Source organism: Bos grunniens, chromosome 14 (genome assembly GCF_055505025.1).
Source record: "Bos grunniens cultivar Pamir isolate PY7600 chromosome 14, Bosgru_T2T1.0, whole genome shotgun sequence".
In the NCBI taxonomy this organism is placed as follows: domain Eukaryota; kingdom Metazoa; phylum Chordata; class Mammalia; order Artiodactyla; family Bovidae; genus Bos; species Bos grunniens.
In genome coordinates this window covers 55,057,500-55,062,177 of record NC_141178.1, presented here as the reverse complement: position 1 = coordinate 55,062,177, position 4,678 = coordinate 55,057,500, and positions in this window count along the sequence as shown.

Sequence of the window (4,678 nt, the reverse complement as noted above, 5' to 3'; positions counted from 1 at the left end):
TGTCATGAACATTAAGGATGTTTCTGTTTCTCACTCTTGTTCCCCCACAACTGCTGGCCGCTGCAGTAAATCAACAACTTCATCTCCAATAACTTAGCGCAGCCAGCCTCTGTGCTTGTAGCCCCAGGGGGGCTCCACAGATTACAGTTTCCTGATCTTTGGCTTGGTTCACATCACAGGACTGGGCTGGGTGTTAATCCCCTCAGCCAGCATTTTTTTTTTTAAGATTATTCTGCCCTTACTACTTTTGGGCCGTGGCTTGAATTCCAACCCACATGGTACCCTGACCACTGGCTGATATAGCTGGGATTCTTGTTTCCTGTTTCCCTCTTCCCTGTCTATTGTGGGAGGCCTCCCTGACCAAGACAGTTCCCACTGATCCCCTTGCTTCTATTCTTCAGCCAACACATCAGACTCACTGACCCTTTAGACACCAACTCTCCCTCTGACCACTGCACCTTGACTTGGTTTCTCTAGAAGGTGGCCATCCTCTGGAGTTAGCATTTGTGCCTACTAATGTGCCTAGTGGAAACTTAAATAAGAAAGAGAAGTAACTATGATTTCATTTTAGCTTCTAATTTGTCTTATTTATTTCTATGGAAAATTGAGTTGGGCTACATATGAATGAAATTAAAAGACACTTGCTCCTTGGAAGAAAAGCTATGACCAACCTAGACAGCATATTAAAAAGCAGAGATATTACTTTGCCAACAAAGGTCCACAGAGTCAAAGCTATGGGTTTTCCGGTAGTCATGTATGGATGTGAGAGTTGGACTATAAAGAAAGCTGAGTGCTGAAGAACTGATGTTTTTGAATTGTGGTGTTGGAGAAGACTCTTGAGAGTCCTTTGCACTACAAGGAGATCAAACCAGTCAATCCTAAAGAAAAGGATTGGAAGGACTTCATTGGAAGGACTGATGCTAAAGCTGAAACTCCAATACTTTGGTCACCTGATGTGAAGAACTGACTCATTGGAAAAGACCCTGACGCTGGGAAAGATTGAATGCAGGAGGAGAAGGGGATGATAGAGGATGAGATGGTTGGATGGCATCACCGACTTGATGGACATGAGTTTGAGCAAGATCCAGGAGTTGGTGATGGACTGGGAAGCCTGGTATGCTGCAGTCCATGGGGTCACAGAGAATCTGACATGACTGAGCCACTGAACTGAACCTATGAATAGATGGAAAATCCAAGGAAATATTAAAGACATTGTTCTGACTCTAGAGAGAAAGATGGGTTTTAGAACAACAGGGTTGTTTTCTTATTTATGAAAAATAAAACAGTGTGTTCCAAAGAGAAGATAAGAAGACATGATTTCTAGTCTCAAAACATGCTGATAAGACTACCTGAGGAAGTAACACTAAACCTGGTTGAAAATAAGAGGTCACAAGAGACAAATACAGATGCTACGCATCACAGGACTTCAAAGGAGTTTTAAAAAAAAAAATTGAGTTGAGCTGTAAAGGATAAAAATAATATGGAAAAAATCCAAAGGCATCCTGTTTAATTGTCATATAATGTATATATAGGAAAATAGAAAATTGATCAGAGAAATCCACCTGCCAATTTCAAACACTGTTGAAATTCTTCACGGTCAGTATAAATATTAAAATAACGAACTTTGTTTTACTGTCAAAAGACAATAAGAAGGTTTTTTCAGTATATTCTTCAGATTTGACTGCTTTGCAGGTATCAGTATCAATAAGAATAAATTTCAGGTTATAGACCTGCCTTAGAGAAGTCTTATTCAGACTTTATAGAGCAGTTTGCCACAGTAAGATCCACTTTGGTTTTCCTTTTATCCAGCTAAAAGAATGATAACGATGCCACCATGAGGAATATGAAGCATAAAATTTTCTATTTGTATCAGATAGTGGAAAACCTAAATGGTGTAGAACTTGTACGCGCTGAATGAAAGCCATTTAAGCAACTGATTGCACTTCCAAAGGCAATTAGAAATCCTCTTTCACTCTTAGATGTTCAGACCCATCAGGAGCTAATTAACTGCTTTGGCGGCAGTGGGATGTTGGCAACACAGTTCACGGTTTCTGAATGGCCGCAAGGTATTTAATTTGAACAATGGAAGAATTAAAGGGCAGCCGTTAGCAAGAGTATCGATAGATAGAGTATGCTGCCTGAGTGTTTCTTATTCAATTTCAAACATGAACTGCCTGAAGATTTATTTTGGGGTGATCTTTCATAATAAGAGAGCCTTACATTGCAAACACCAGTGAGGGAAGCCATCACTCTGTAACTGTGCCTTGTAGATGCTAATAGACTGTTTCTAGTCAAGAGCAACACGAGAATGGGATGAAAATGGTGTTCACGGCATCAAGGTCTGAACCGCGAGGCTTCTGCTAAGCCTAAGTCACTAAGCAAAGGACAATCCCAGCCCACTTGGCAACAGTTATCTTTAAAAATAGAAGAATATATTCAGAGGAGGATCCAAGCAGTTGGTTACTTAGATTGGTCTCTGGAAAAATAAGTCAGTATATGCTGTATCTTTGTCAACCGTTCTTTCAATGACTTCATTGACAAAACCGACAGCTGATAGCGGGGGTCAACAGGAAGGACAGCAAGAAGCCACCAACACCAGGCCGGTCCATTAGGGATTGCCTGCAGGTTTCCTCCCGCCCAGGCATTGATCCAAAGTGCTGAAGAATCTGGCTTCACAATCTGGCTGGGGTGACGGCCAGGTTGTCCGCTGCCTTTGCACATCCAGTGCTGGTTTGAGAAATGTAAGGAAACTGTTCGTTTTCTTTTTTCTTTTTCTTCAACCTCCTGAGTCATGTGGTTCTGCAAACGAATACCTTCAACTAGGATTTAGACCACTAAGAACTTGCACAGAAAAACACACACTGAATGTGTGTTAAACCTCTACATTGTGATGAAGTTGCACTATGTACCATACTCTAAATGAAATGAGAGCTGTGTGTGTATGTGGGGTGGGTGCGTGCGTGTGTGTGTCTCTGCACGTGTGGGTAGTATGAGTGCATTTTCTCTGGCTTTAAAATTTTAAAAGAAAAAAAAAGCCATAGAGAGCAGTACTTGCCGAGGGTCATTTATTGCCCAAGTTTACAACAGTAGCGATACAAGTTTTTGCAAATTGAATTTGCCTCAGATTTCTCTGTCCTAATGCTTACTTTGCACAAGTATTTAAGCTATGGTATTGAGTATCCCCCTTTGTCGGAAATACCGCTCTTGCTGAACCGTCTTGACCATTGACTATGACACGGTTTCTTATTTATGTAAATACTTGCATCCCAATAGCCGACGGGCATCGGATGCAGAACCTAGAGCCAGTTTTCAGGAACAACTGCAAACCTGACTTGGTACTGTGCATCTATTCATAAAACACTTAAAACTGTGAAAATATGGTTTACACTTAACTGTACATAAAGGTAAATGGAGAACTCAGTTCAGTACCAGTTCATTTGTACATTTTGGGGGGGTGCTTTTCACATTAACTGCCCATCTGTGTAATTTATAGTTTGACATGATGTGTTTGTTTAAAAAAATTACATAGTATAAACCCATTAAAGATCTGAGGGAAAAGAAGCTTAATGTAGAACTAAGTTTTTAAAGTATGTTTTGTTTTTTTTTTAATCCTGGTCTTGGTGCAAATGTTAGCTATGCCTTATTCATATTACAGTTAGGTCACTATGCTGTGACATGGTCTGTATTCATGCTGCCCTAGATACTTTTGTAATTATTTGTTGCAGACTTGTGACTGTCCCTCTTAACTTTCTTTTATGTAAGTAATTTGTAAAAAGTTTCTTAAAATTTTTGCTTTTGCTTATTTAATTTTGAATAAAAGCTAAATTCGTAAAAAAAAAAAGAATATATTCGGGATCTATTAAGTACCCACCTCTGTCCATACAACTCTCCAGGCAAGAATACTGGAGTGAGTTGCCATTCACATCTCCGGGGGATCTTCCCAAGCTAGGGATCAAACCAGGTCTCCTGCATTGCAGGAGGATGCTTTACCATCTGAGCCACAGGGGAAGCCCATTAAGTAATTGCACTGCTACTTATTACCTCTATATTCCACACTCACCCTCTGTCTCAGAAGGAACAACTCACCTTGAGGTTTTCTCGAATCCTTTCTGTATTAAGTATTCTCTAAGAGTCGGACATGACTGAGCGACTTCCCTTTCACTTTTCACTTTCATGCATTGGAGAAGGAAATGGCAACCCACTCCAGTGTTCTTGCCTGGAGAATCCCAGGGACGGGGAGCCTGGTGGGCTGCCGTCTATGGGATCGCACAGTTGGACATGACTGAAGCGACTTAGCAGCAGCAGCAGAGAAACAAGAAAAAAGAGATTCCTATTCATAGCTTGATTCATCTGTATCTATGTATCTATAACTATATGGAGAGAGATAGGCTTCCTTGGCGGTTCAGTGACAAAGAACCCGCTTGCCAATACAGGAGACTCGGGTTCAATCCCAGGGTCAGGAAGATTCCCTGGAGCAGGAAATGGCAACCTGCTCCAATATTCTTGCCTGGAGAATCTCAAGGACCAAGGAGCCTTGCAGGCTACAGTCCATGGGATCGCAAAGAGTGGGAGGCGACTGAGAGACTAATACTTTCACTTTTCACTTTTCTCACGGCTTCCTTCTCACCTGAAAGAACTGCTGCCTATAACCAAGAGGCAGCCTTCCAGGCAGAGCGAA